Source organism: Heptranchias perlo, unplaced genomic scaffold, assembly GCF_035084215.1.
Source record: "Heptranchias perlo isolate sHepPer1 unplaced genomic scaffold, sHepPer1.hap1 HAP1_SCAFFOLD_466, whole genome shotgun sequence".
NCBI lineage: Eukaryota > Metazoa > Chordata > Chondrichthyes > Hexanchiformes > Hexanchidae > Heptranchias > Heptranchias perlo.
In genome coordinates, this window is record NW_027139480.1 from 132,997 (window position 1) to 148,160 (window position 15,164).

General features: G+C 47.2%; 1 long non-coding RNA gene across 3 annotated transcripts in view; it reads right to left on the reverse strand.

The window, feature by feature from the left end:
* Positions 1-15,164, reverse strand: part of LOC137313312 (uncharacterized) — a 77,187-nt gene that overhangs the window by 33,421 nt on the left and 28,602 nt on the right. For all 3 annotated transcript variants that reach the window (XR_010961024.1, XR_010961025.1, XR_010961026.1), the window contains exon 4: positions 8,424-8,589. This is a non-coding gene — a long non-coding RNA (uncharacterized lncRNA). The remainder of the gene's footprint in view (positions 1-8,423; positions 8,590-15,164) is intronic.

The following is a 15,164-nucleotide window of genomic DNA, read 5'->3' on the forward strand; positions in this document are numbered from 1 at the left end:
GCTCCCGGTCCGGCAAAGCCTCGATTTTAAAATTCTTATCGTTGTATTCAAATCCTTCCACGGCCATCTCTGTATCCTCCCCCAAGACTACAAACCCATCCTCCCCCACCGAGGTCTCTACGCTCCTCCCATTCTGGCCTGTCGCGCATACCCGAATTCCTGCAGTGCACCATTGGTGGCAGTGCCTTCAGCTGAATGGTCCCTAAACTCTGGAATTTCCTGCCTCTGATTCACTCTCCTCCTTTATGACGCTACTTAAAATGCACCTTCTCACGATATCCCTCAATCCACAACTGCCAACCTTCTCCCCATATCACTAAGCCCCACCTACCCGCCACCCCCCCATATCCCTTAATCCCCAACTGCAAACCTTCACTCCCAATCGCTAATCCCGACCTACCACCGTCTCAACATATCCTTCAATCCCTACCTACCCACCTTCCCACTTTCCCACCATATCCCTCAATCCCCAACTAGCAAACCTTCTCCCCACATCCCTAATTCCAACCGACCCACTTTCGACACATATTCCTTAATCTCACCAATCCATCTTCTCCCCATATTGCTCACTCTCACCTACCAAACTTCTCCTCTTATCCCTCATTCCCACCTACCCACCCTCTCAAGAGTTCAGAATATACTCCTTTCATTAAGGTGAGTTTGGAGATTGAGAATCACTCCTAGGAGTATTCCAGTTTCTGAAGGGGTACAAAGAGCTATTTTGTTCCTGATACTCAAACATTCCTTCAAACTCTGAATCAACTCCCACACTAACCTGGTTGACTTAACTGCCCTCTGAAATATGGCCTCGGTATCAGACAGGCGCACCGAGCCCAGACGGGCCTGCAAAGTCCTTCTCACTAACGACTGTGAACTTGTTCCAAAGTTGGGAGATCTGTCCCACAGACTCGTCAAGCAATAACCTGACATCGTCATTATGAGCCGGGGCTCAGGAGGTAGCGTCTGTCCTCAGAGTCAGAAGGTCGTTCTCTCGGACCCCACACACACCAGAGACTTGAGCATCTTAATCCAGGCCGACAATTTCCTGTGCGAGTACTGTGGGAGCGCTGCACGCTCAGAGGGTCGGTACTGAGTTAATGCTGCATTGTCAGAGGAGCAGTACTGAGGAAGCGCCGCACGGTCGGAGGGTCAGTATTGAGGGAGTGTTGCACTTTCGGAGGGTCAGTACTGAGAGAGCGCTGCACTGTCGGAAGGTCACTACTGAGAGAGCGCTGCAGTTTTGGAAGGTCAGTACTGAGGGAGGGCTGAACTGTTTGAAGTGTCGTCATTTCGATGAGATGTCAAACCGAGTGCGCTCATCTCGGTCTGAAATGGCCGACCCCTTATCTGGGGAATGGGGAATGACTATTCCCCATTGTTCCAGATTCGCCAGTCAGTGCATCTATCCTGACAAGTCCATCAATCCTGTCAAGTCCCCTCAGAATACTATATGTTTCTATGAGATGAGAAAGGAATAGGATATGTTGATGGGGTTAGATGAAGAAGGGTGGTGGGAGGCTCGTGTGGAACATAAACCCCGGCATGTATCTATTGTGCCGAATGGCCTGTTTCTCAGCTGTGCAGTCTAAGTATTTCTGGAATCTTAGCATATATTGGGCCCATCATGACTGTGCTGGTTCTTTGAAAGAACTCCCCAATTTAGTCCTACACCCCAGATTTTGCCCCATAACCCTGCAAACTAGTCCTGTTCAATGATATGCCCACTTGCCTTTTGAAAGTGCCTGTGGAATGTGGTTCCACCGCTCTTTCAGGAAATGCATTCCAAATCATAACAAACGTCAGTGAAAAAATGTGTTCAAATTTCCCCGAGGTCTTTTGACAATTATTTTATTATCACAGAGAGGAGAAATAGAGAGTGAGACAATATTGGGCTGAAGAAAGAGAGAGAGTGTAGACAGAGACAGAACGAGTATCGTGAGAGAGAGAGCAGGAGAGAGAGAGAGACATAGAGAGAATTAGGTGAGAAAGAGAGAGAGAGAGCAGTGAGGCAGAGGCAGAGGAGAGGATGAGACAGGGTAAGAGAGAGAGAAGGTGAGCACAAGAAGAGAAACAGAGACAGAGGGGAAGACAGAGAAAGATAAGGGTGATAAGGAGAGAGACCGACACAGGGCCAGAGAGAGAAAATAAAAGTCAGGGAGACAGCAAAAAAACAGGGGAGACAAACAGAGAGATTGACATTTAGCTCAGGTGTTTCGAGCGTGATATTAATGCCACAAAGGGCGCAGGTTTCATCCCAGCAAGGACCACGAACGTTCTTTTTATTGAGGGCGCAGTTTGCTCTCTTTATTTTAGACTGTGAGCGAATTATAAATGCAAAGTTTGGAAGGAAATTCACTGAGAACAGAGCATCGGAGAAGCATTTTCATGTTGGTGCTGTCAGTCCCGGATCATTCTGTGTCTGTTTAAAAGCGGTGTGCTGTCAGTCCCGGATCATTCTGTGTCTGTTTAAAAGCGGTGTGCTGTCAGTGCAGGATCATTCTGTGTCTGTTTAAAAGGGGTGTGCTGTAAGTCCTGGATCATTCCGTGCCTGTTTAAAAGGGGTGTGCTGTCAATCCAGGATCATCCTGTGCCTGTTTATAAGGGGTGTGCTGTCAGTCCTGAATCATTCTGTGCCTGTTTTAAAGGGATGTCCTGCCAGTCCAGGATTATCCTGTGTCTGTTTTAAAGGGGTGTGCTGTCTGTCCTGGATCACAGACTCAAGTTACTGTTCAGAGCCTGAAACCGTAGACGGCTCGATCACACTGGAGATCACAACCCACTGAGGGGAACTGGGGCATGAAAAGCTTTCAATTAATGAAACAAATACTTCAAACAGGAAGAATTGAGACCCCACAGAAATACGGAGATCAGAGGAGCCTGCAGCTAAGGCAAAGCAGTTATGAACGGAGATTTCAATTTTCCCATTGTCTGCGTTACAGTGCACCTCGGACAGTTCACTGAAACAATATCACAGAACGGGGAGGATATAACTATCACGAAAGAGAGAACAAGCTTGAAAAGTAAAGACTGAGGAGTGACCTGATAGAAGTCTTTAAGTTTAATGACAGGTTTGATAGGGTAGACGGAGAGAAGATGATTTCACCCGCGAGTGAGAGCAGACCTCGGGGTTATAAATCGAAGCTGGTCACTGATAAATCCAATATTAATTCAGGAGAAACTCCTTTACCCAGGGAGTGGTGAGAGTGAGCAACTCGCTACCACAAGTGAGTTGAGGCGACGAGCAAAAATGCTGTTAAGATTAAGCGAGATAAACACACGAGGGAAAAGGGAATAGAAGGATATGTTGATTGGGTTCGATGAACAAGCGTGAAAGGAGGATCATCTGCAGCATAAGCAAAGGCATGGACTGTTCGGGACGAATGGCTTGTTTCTGTGCTGTACAGTGTATGCAGGGCGTAAGAGAAAGAGAGAGAGTAAAGGGAGAAATAGAGAGTAGAGGGAGAGAGAGAGAACACGAGAGAGACAGGCAGAGACAGACAGAGAAAGAGATAGAGTTAGAGGAACAGTATATCGAGAAAGAGAGGAGCGATAAGTAAATAGAGACAGAAGGAGATGTTTTGGAAATGCCTGTGAGCTGTTGGCAGCTGAACAATAGCCACTTGTTGCTGCTTCAATGGATTTGAGACGGAAAGTGGAGAAGGAGAGACAGATTAGAGGGAGAGAGACCGGGAGACAGAAACAGAGAGAGGGAGAATGACGACTTTGAGAGTGGCAGAGAGACAGGCAGATTGTAAGTGTAAGCATAATCGAGACAGATAAATTGTACGGGTGAGGGAGAAGAAAGGGACAGACAGGGGGAGAAACAGACAGACAGAGAGAGAGAAACAGGGGAGGCAGAGAAACAAGATAGACATAGAGTGAGAGACGGGGATGGATCAGAGAGTGCAGATTGAGGGAGACAGAGAGAGAGGGAGCGATGAGAGACAGAGATAGAAGTGTAGATGCAGATATACTCGGACAGAAAGGGAGAGAGAAAGGGAGTGGAGGGTAAGTGACCGGAAAAGAGAGAGAACCAGAGGGAAAGAGTCAGAGGGAGAGAGAAAGGGACAGATTAGAGAGTATAGGGAGAGAGACAGAGGGAGGGACAGATAGAGAGAGGATGAGACGGGGATGGTCAGAGGGCGAGAGATAGGGAGAAAGAGAGACAGAGAGATGGGGCTGGGTCATAGTTTGTAGTCTCACAGAGTGAAGTCGCACAGAGTAAAGTGGCAGAGGCAAAGAGGAAGAGTAAAGGGGAAGCTTGAAATTGAAGGTGAGATATAGAGAAAGGGAGAGAGTTCGTGATTGAGAGAGGTGGAGAGGAGACGTGGAGAGGGAGAGAGTTGGAGAGTAGGGGGAGAGAGTGAGGGGAAAGAGTGAAGAACGAAAGATGGAGACACAGTGGAGAGGCAGAGAGACACCGAGAGGGAATATGAGGATGTGTGTGGGGGGGGGGGGGATTGACAGAGAGAGAGGCGGACAGACTGTGAGAGTCTGAATAATACAGAGAGAGAGAGATGGTGGTGGTGAGGGAGAAAGAAAGAGACAGACAGACAAAGAAAGAGAGAGAAACAGGGGAGACAGAGAAGCGGAAGACAAAGAGTAATAGATGGGGATGAGACAAGGAGCGTAGAGAGAGAGGCAGAGAGAGAGAGAGAGAGGAAGTGGGAGAGACATGGAGTCGAGCGTGAGAGCGTGCAGAGAGTGAGGAGAGTGTGACAGACAGAGAGAGAGAGGCCGAGAGAGAGAGAGGGAGAGAGAGAGGGTCTGGAGAGCGAGTAGAGGGAGAGCACGAGTAGAGAGCGAGAAGAGTGAGACACAGAGATGGAGAGAGGGGTAGAGGGTGGGGGACAGGGAAAGTGGGAGGGACTCCCACCGACCGATCTGCTCCTCATATCACTCAACTCAACCACCCAAACCTTCTCACAATATCCCTCAACTAAACTTACCACCTTCTCACCAAATCCATCAACCCCACCGACCGAATTACTCCCCATATCACTCAACCCCTCCTACACACATTCACACAATATCCATCAATCCCCACTGAAACACATTCTCCACATATACCCCACAAACGGCTAACCAACTTCTCCTCCTTATCTCTCACTAACTCCTACCCACCTTCTCCCAAGATCACTCAACCCCACGTAACCACCATCTCACAATATCTCTCAATCATAACCTACCCGCCTTATTAACATTTCCCTTCAATCACACTTACCCAACTCCTCACCATATCGGTCGACCGCACCGACACACCTTCTCCCCATTTCACTCAACTACACCTACCCATCTTCATACAAAATCCCTCAACTCCAAACTACCCATTATCCCCCGTGTCCCTCAATCCCCACCTACCTATCTTACCCCCAAATACCTCAATCCCCACCTACCAACATTATGACCTTATTCCTCAATCCCACGGACACAACATCCCACCTTATCTCTCAATACCACGTAAACACCTCCCACATCCCTCAAACCAGAGCTGCACACCTTCTCCCCATAACACTCAACCCCAGCTACCCACATTCTCATAAGACCCCTCAATCCCGACCAACACACATTCCCACCATATCCTTCAATCCCAAACTAACCACCTTCTCCTCATATCCCTCACTCACACCTACCTATCTTCTCCCCATATTCCTCAATCCACACCTGCCATCTTCAGACCAGATTCCTCCGACACTCCTATCCACATCCCCAAAGACCACAATCCTCACCCACCCAACCTCTCGCCATATCCCTCAATCGCACATACCCACCTACACACCTTCTCTCCACATGCCTCAACCCCACCTACCCACCTTCTCACAATATCCCACAATCCCCACTTACCCACCATCCCTTCATTTCACGAAATCCCCACTGAAGCACCTTCTACACAAAACCCTCAACCCCACCTACTCACATTCTCATCTCATCCGTCAATGCCCACATACCCACCTTCCCCACTTATCCCTCAATCCCCACCTACCGACCTTCACAACAATTCCTTCAATCCCCACCAACCCATATTAGCTCCTTATACCTCAATTCCACCTCATCAACTTCTCACCATATCCCTCAATCCACAACCACCCAACTTCTCACCATATCCCTCAATCGGGCCGACACACCTACCCATATCCCTCAATTCACATCTACACACCTTCTCCCCATAACACTCAAACCCACCTACCCGCATTCTCAAAACATCTCTCAATCACCACCTACACTTCTTCGCACCATATCCCTCAATCCCCACCTAACTGCTATCTCTTCATGTCCCTCACTCATACTTACCCATCTTCTCCAAATATTCCTCAATCTGCACATACCCATCGACTCACCAAATGCCTAAACTCACCTACGCAGTTTTTCAACAAATCTCTCAACCCCACCTTCCAACCTTCGACCATATCCCTCATAACCACCTTCACGCCATATCATTCAATCCCCAACTACTCACGTTGTCCAAATCCCTCAAACCCATCTACCCAACTTCTCACCATATCAGTCAATCCCAACGAACCACATCCCCATATATCTCAATCAACACATACGCACCTTAGCCTCCTATCCCTCAATCCCACCTCCGCAAACTTCTCAGCAATGCCCTCAATCCCCACAAAACTACCTTCCCTCCGTATCCCACAAATTCACCGACGCACCATCTCCACAGATCACTCAAACACACCCAACCACCTTCTCACTCTATCCAGTATTACCACTTACCCACCCTCTCACCATATCCGTCAACACCACCTACCCACATTATCTTCATATCCCTCAATCCCGACCTATACACCTTTTCCCCGTATCACTCAACCCCAACTTCCCACATTAAAAAAAAATCCTCTATCCACAACTACCTCCCATATCCCTCAATCACCTGAAGACATCTTTCCGCCATATCCCTCAATCCCCACTTAATCATGGGTGACTTTCATCTGCATATATACTGGCCAAACCAAATTAGCAATAATACTGTGGAGCATTATTACCTGGAGTGTGCAGGAGATGGTTTTTCAAACCAATATGTTGAGCAGCCAATTCGGGAACAGGCGATCCGAGATTGGGCATGGTGCATCGAGAAGCGGTTAATTCATTAAATTGTTCTGCGGGGTCCTTTAGAGGAGAGTGACCGGAACATGATATAATTCTTCATTAAGATAGAAAGTGAAGGAGTGCAATCCGAAACTAGGGTACTAAATCGAAGGTGTGAGGAGTGAGTTGGCTATGATAGATTTGAGACCTTCATTAAAAGGCATGACGGTGGATAGGCAATGTCTAACATTTGAGGAACGAATGCATGAATTGCAACAGTTATACGTTCCATTCTGGCACAAAAAGACAAAAGGACAAAAGGCCCAACCATGGCTAACAGAAGAAGTTAAGGCTAGGATGCGATGCAAAGTGGAATCATAACATTTTGCCAGAAAATGCAGCAAGTCAGAGGATTGGGAACAGTTTGGAACGGAGAAAAAAATGGTCAAGAGATTGATTAAGAGGGAAAATAGAGAATGAGAGTGAACTAGCTAGGAACATAAAAGCGGACTGTAAAAACTTAGAAAAACGGGAATATTGTATTGAGATAGACGATCAGCCATGATCATATTGAATGGTGGAGCAGGCTCGAATGGCCGAATGGCTTACTCCTGCTCATCTTTTCTATGTTTCTATGACTCGGAGGCCTAGATTTCCACCTTCAGCAGGTGGTGTCAGATCGACCGTCCATTACACACCCTGTCACATTTTCATTCCATTTACTTCGATACCATTGAAAGTAATTGACAGAATATTATGGGCTGATTGCATGCAATTTCCTAAAGTGCTCTCCCGGGGAGTTACGCTCCACCGTAGGTTCCACTGCCCGGATTGTGAGTCCGCTGAAGGCAGAATTAACCCCCGGTGATGAATGGGGGAGAACAAAACCAGGCACGGCCTCGGTTTCGCGCTCCCCACTGTTTGTTTGATTAGTTTCCGTGTTCGGTCTTAGACATTTTAACCATTTTAACATTTTTGTCTTGAAATGTCTCTCATTTACTCCGCAGAAATTTTTGTCATCTCTCAATTCCTCAATATCCTGAAATAGATTCCAGGTCAGTGAAAGCATGAAATTCCCTCTAACTCCTGTTTGTCGCCTCCATTCTGTCCTTTTCCCAGTTCCACTAAAACTGTTTCACTTTGTTTTCAGTCCACACTAGAGTTATACCTGAACCGTCAACCTGTCCTTTGTCCAGATACTGACCGATCCTCTGGGTGTTTCACCTCTTCCTTTCATTGTTTCAGATTCACAATAACTGCAGTTTGACCCATTTGTTTCCAGTTTGGTCTGTTTCTCTTCTGTTGCCTTCTCTGATTCTAAGATCTGATATCTTGTTAGTTTTGTGATGTTTAAATAATCCAAACTCATCCTGTCCCCTCCCACTTACCCGATGTTCTTGTCCACTGAAATGCCTCTCGTATGTTGTCAACGAACTGACTCCGTCCACCCCTTCGTCAACTTCCTGTTCTAGTCTGTCCCGGTAGAATTTCTTAAACTGGATCAGTTGGTAACCGTCAGACTTTGTCCAGAACTCAGTGATCGCAGTGTTCGGTCTGTGAACAACAATGGAGAAAAATACACATTATCGACCTTCCATCCGCGCGGCTACATTTGCCCTTAAACGAAACGACTGACGCCTCCTGTGAGCCACGTTATCAAATACCTTCTGAAAAACCATACATGCCGCATGTGTTACAACACATTGACCTATATAGTCACGCCTCAACAAGGCTGTCTCAAATTTGTCAAATACAATGTCAAATGTCTACAGTTAATCCGTTCTCACCTTCTCCGAATTTGAAATGCTCACTAATTACGTGTCTGTTTCAAAGGGATGTGCTTTCATTCCCTGATCATTCTGTGTTTGTTTGAAAGGGGTCTGCTGTCAGTCCCGGATCTTTCTGTGTCTGTTTAAAAGGGCTGTGCTGTCAGTCTCGGATCACTCTGTGCCTGTTTGAAATGGGTGTGCTGTCAGTCCCGGATCATTCTGTGCCTGATTAAAATGGGTGTGCTGTGAGTCCCAGATCAGAGAATCAAGTTGTTGTGCAGAGCCTGAACCCATAGACGTCTCGATCACACTGGAGATCACAACCAACTGAGATGAACTGGGGCATAAAAAGGTTTCAATTAATGAAAAAAATACTTCAAACAGGAAGTATTGACCCTACACAGAAATACGGAGATCAGAGGAGCCTGTAGCTAAGGCAAAGCAGTTATGAAGGGAGATTTTAATTTTCATATAGACTGGGACACGGAGGCAATACATTTCTAGAATGCATCTTGGACAGTTTTCTGAAACAATGTCATGGAACTGAGAGGTTACACATGTCAGGAAAGAGAGAACAAGCTGAGGCTCTTTTCTCTCGAAAAGAGAAGACTGAGGAGTGACGTGATGGAGGTTTTTAAGATTAATGGTGTGTTTGTTAGGGTAGATCTGAAGAAGATGTTTCCACTTGAAGGGGAGACCAGAACCAAGGGCCATTATTATAAGATAGTCACTGATAAATCGAATTGAATCGAATAATGAATTCAGTGAAAACGTCTTTACCCAGAGACTGGTGAGAATGTGAAACTCGCTACCACAAAGCGTAGTTGAGAAGAATCGCACAGATGCATTTAAGGGGAATCTGGATAAACACATGAGAGAGAAAGAACAGAAGAACATAAAAAAATGGGAGCAGGAGGAGGCCATCCGGCCCCTCGATCCGGCTCCAGCATTCAATCAGATCTTGGCTGACCTTCTACCTCAACTCCACATTCCCGCCCGACCCACAGATCCCTTGATTCCCCTAAGCCCAAAAATCTATCAATTCCAGCCTTGAATATGCTCAACGACTGAGCATCCACAGACCTCTGGATGGAGAATTCCAAAGATTCACATCCCTCTGAGTGAATAAATTCCTCCTCATCTCAGTCTTACATGGCCCACTCCTTATCTGAAGACTATTTCCTCTTGTTCTAGACTCGACAGCCAGGGTAAACAATCTCTCCGGATCTATCCTGTCAAGTCCCCTCAGAATCTTATATTCTGTTTTATATGTTTCAATGAGATGGCAGAGGAATAGAAGGACATGTTGATGGTGTTGGAGGAAGATGGATAGGCGTGGGGTGTTTTATAGAATAAGCACCGGCATGGACCTTGTGGTGTGAATGGCCTGTTTCTGAGCTGTGCAGTCCACGGAATTCTGGAACCTTAGCCTACATTCGGCCCGTCATGCCTGTGCTAGCTTTTTGAAAGAACTGCCCAATTTAGTCCTACATCCCAGCGATTTCCTCATCACCCTGCAAATTATTCCTCTTCAATGACATGTCCAATTGCCTTTTGAAAGTGCATATGGAATGTGGTTTCACCGTTCTTTTAGGTATTGCACTCAATCTCATAATAAACCTCGGTGAAAAAATGTTTCTTCATTTCCCATCGAGATATGTTGCCAATTATTTTTTATCTCACAGAGGAGCGGTAGGGAGAGAGAGAGAGAGAGAGAGTAGAGGGCGTGAGAAAGACAGAGGAGAAGGAGACAGAGAGGGTACAGACAGAGAAAGTAGGAGAAAGAGGAGAGTAACTTGAGGAAGAGAGATCGAGCGAGAGTGGAAGGAGACAGAGAGAGTACAGAGAGAGCACGAGAGACAGAGATAGAGAGAGAGGAGAGTAGGGTGAGAAAGAGAGAAACAGAGAGAATAGAAGAAGACAGAGAGGGTAGAGGGGTAGAGAGGAAGAGAGGATGAGACAGAGACAAGAGGAAGATAACGAGAACACAAAAAGAGAAATAGAGTCAAAGGGGAAGACAGTGAATGACCACGGAGAGAGTGAGAGAGAACGACAGAGGGACAGAGAGAGGGAGAGAAACATACAGAAAGAGAAACAGGGTAGAGACGGACGGAGAGAGGGAGAGACAGGGACAGAGCGAGTGATAGAGACTGGTCAGAGAGAGAGAGAGTCGAGTGTGTGTGTGTGTGTGTGAGAGAGAGAGAGAGAGAACAAGGATCACAGCATCACAGGGCGTTGGAATCACTGAGAATGGGGGAAGGCAGTGATCTCTGGAGAAGGCACAGGCTTCATCCCAGTCTCTGTTGGTAGATCTCACCCGGTGTGCGACTGACACCCACACACAGAGAATGGGAGAGAGAAGAGGGAGCTTTACTCTGTATCTAAACTCTGTTGTTCCTGCACTGAGAGTGTTTGATGGGATAGTGTAGAGGGAGCTTAACTCTCCATCTCACGCGTGCGGTACCTGGCTTGGGAGTGTTTAACGGGACACTCTGGAGGGGCTTTCACTCCCTATCTAATCCGTGCTTTACCTGTCCTGCGAGTTTTTGATGGGACAGTGTCTTGGGGCCTTGACTCTGTATGTAACCTTTGCTGCACCTCCACTGGGAGTAGTTGATGGGACACTCTGGAAGGGTTTTCACTCCGTATCTAATCCGTGCTGTACCTGTGCTGGGCGTGTTTAATGGGACAGTGTAGAGAGGGAATTTCTCTGTATCTAAACTGTGCTGTGCCTGCCATGGGAGTGTTTGATGGGTCAGTGCAGAGGGGATTATACTCTGTATCTAACTCGAGCTGTACCTGCCCTGGGAGTGTTTGATGGGACAGTGTAGAGGGGATTATACTCTGTATCTAACTCGAGCTGTACCTGCCCTGGGAGTGTTTGATGGGACAGTGTGGTGGGGGATTTACTCTGTATCTAACCTGTGCTGTGCCTGCCAGGGGAGTGTTTGATGGGAGAATGTAGAGCGGGTTGCACTCTGTATCTAACCCGTGCTCTTTCTAACTTGTGAATAGTTCAGACTGAAGTGGTTGATATTCCTCATGCCTCTCATTCCGAAGAATTAAACACTGTGACAGTGTTTTATTTTGCTCCGCCCTGTTATTATAAAACTCTCTCTGTTCACCTCAGAAGGTTCTGCCTCTCGCATGGATCCGTGTTCCACCGGCAGATGCCCCACGGGTCAGCGCTGAGTGTGGTTATTGTACCATGGGGTGTATCACTGCCAGTCCACATCATGTGCTCATAATGTGGACTGGCAGTGATACACCCAACGACTCCATCCCTCTCCCTGGCGAACGTCTGGTGCAGAAACAGACCATTCACAACCCTCGACTTACGATTTGACCCAGAGCTGAAATTCCGACCACATATTCTATCCATCACCAAGTCCGCCTACTTCCATCTCTGTATCTCGACCGTCTCGCTCACGTCTCTTCTCACCTATTGCTGAAACCCTTGTCCGTGCCTTTGTTACCTCGAGACTGGACTATTCCAATGCTCTTCTGGCCAAACTCCCATCTTCCACCCTTCAGTAACATCAGCTCATCCAAAATTCAGCTGCCCGTATCCAAATTCGCACAAAGTCCTGTTCAATCATCACCCCCTGTGTTCGCATTGGCTCCCGGTCCGGCAACGCCTCGATTTTAAAATTCTCATCGTTGTGTTCAAATCCTTCCACGGCCACCGATCCCCCTATCTCTGTAATCTCCCCCAAGACTACAACCCCATCCTCCCCCACTGAGGTTTCTGCACTCCTCCCATTCTGGCCTCTCGCGCATTCCCGAATTCCTGCACTGCACCATTGGTGGCTGTTACTTCAGCTGCCTGGTCCATAAGCTCTGGAATTTCCTGCCTCTGATTCACTCTCCTCCTTTGTGACGCTACTTAAATGCAGCTTCTCACGATATCCCTCAATCCACAACTGCCAACCTACTCCCCATATCACTAAACCCCACCTACTCGCATTCTCCCCATTACCTTAATCCCCATCTGCGAACCTTCTCTCCCAATCGCTGAACCCGACCTACCCACCGTCTCAACATATCCCTCAATCCCTACCGACCCAGCTTCCCACCTTCCAACCATATCCCTCAATCCCCAACTAGCAACCTTCTCCCTACATTTCCTAATTCCAACCTACCCACTTTCTGCCCATATTCCTTAATCTCACCGATCCATCTTCTCCCCATATTGCTCACTCTCACCTACCAACCTTCTCACCTTATCCCTCATTCCCACCTACACACCTTCTCAAGAGTTCAGAACATACTCCTTTCATTAAGGTGAGTTTGGAGACTGAGAATCACTCCCAGGAGTATTCCAGTTTCTGAAGGGGTATAAAGAGCTAATTTGTTCATGATACTCAAACTTTCATTCAAACTTTGAATCAACTCCCACACTCACCTGGTTGACTTAAATGCGCTCTGAAATATGGCCTCGGTATCAGACAGGCGCACCCAGCCCAGACGGGCCTGCAAAGTACTTCTCACTAACGTCTGTGAACTGGTGCCAAAGTTGGGAGATCTGCCCCACAGACTCGTCAAGCAGTAACCTGACATAATCATTATGAGCCGAGGCTCAGTCGGTAGCATCTCTCCTCAGAGTCAGAAGGTCGTGCGCTCGGACCCCACACACACCAGAGACTTGTGCATCTTAATCCAGGCCGACAATTTCCAGTGCCAGTACTGTGGGAGCGCTGCACGCTCAGAGGGTAAGTACTGAGGGAATGATGCACTGTCAGTGGAGCAGTACTGAAGAAGCGCCGCAAGGTCGGTGGGTCAGCATTGAGGGAGTGTTGCACTTTCGGAGGGTCAGTACTGAGAGCGCGCTGCACTGTCGGAAGGTCACAAGTGAGAGAGCGCTGCAGTTTTGGAAGGTCAGTACTGAGGGAGGGCTGAACTCTTTGAAGTTTCGTCATTTGGATGAGATGTTAAACCGAGTGCGCTCATCTCAGTCTTAAATGGCCGACCCCTTATCTGGGGAATGGGGAATGCCTATTCCCCATTGGACTAGATTCGCCAGTCAGTGGAGTCACCATCTATCCTGTCAAGTCCCTCAGAATACTATATGTTTCTATGAGATGAGAAAGGAATAGGATATGTTGATGGGGTTAGATGAAGAAGGGTAGTGGGAGGCTCGTGTGGAACATAAACCCCGGCATGTATCTATTGTGCCGAATGGCCCGTTTCTCAGCTGTACAGTCTAAGTATTTCTGGAATCTTAGCATACATTGGGCCCGTCTTTCCTGTGCTGGTTCTTTGAAAGAACTGTCCAATTTAGTCCTACACCCCAGATTTTGCCCCATAACCCTGCAAATTAGTCCTCTTCAATGATATGCCCACTTTCCTTTTGAAAGTGTCTATGGAATGTGGTTCCACCGCTCTTTCAGGAAATGCATTCCAAATCATAACAAACCTCAGTGAAAAAAATGTGTCCAAATTTCCCCGAGATCTTTTGCCAATTATGTTATTATCACAGAGGAGAAATAGAGAGAGAGAATATTGGGCTGGAGAAAGAGAGAATGCAGAGAGTGACAGAACGAGTATAGTGAGAGAGAAAGCAGGAGAGAGAGAGAGAGAGAGAGATAGAGAAAATAAGGTGAGAAAGAGAGAGAGAGAGTAGAGAGGCAGAGGCAGAGGACAGCATGAGACAGGGTAAGAGAGAGAGAAGGTGAGCACAAGAAGAGAAACTGAGACAGAGGGGAAGACAGAGAACGATAAGGGGGATAAGGAGAGAGACCGACACTGGGCCAGAGAGATAAAAAAAAAGTCAGAGAGAGTGAAAAAAAACAGGGGAGACAAACAGAGAGAGTGAAAATTAGCTCAGTTGGTTAGATATTAATACAACAAAGGGCGCAGGTTTGATCCATGTAAGGGCCACGAACGTTTTTATATTGAGGCGCAGTATCTTCTCTTTATTTTAGACTGTGAGCGAATTATAAATGCAAAGTTCGGCAGGAAATTCACTCAGAACAGAGCATCGGAGAAGCATTTTCATGTTGGTGCTGTCAGTCCTGGATCATTCCGTGCCTGTTTAAAATGAGTATGCTCTCAATCCAGGATCATCCTGTGTCTGTTTATAAGGGGTGTGCTGTCAGTCCCGGATCATTCTGCGTCTGTTTAAAAGGGATGTGCTGTCAGTCCAGGATCATCCTGTGCCAGTTTTAAAGGGGTGTGCTGTCAGTCCCGGATCATTCTGTGTATGTTTTAAAGGGGTGTGCTGTCAGTCCTGGATCATTCTGTGTATGTTTTAAAGGGGTGTGCTGTCAGTCCTGGATCATTCTGCGTCTGTTTATAAGGGGTGTGCTGTCAGTCCCGGATCATTCTGCGTCTGTTTTAAAGGGGTGTGCTGTCAGTCCT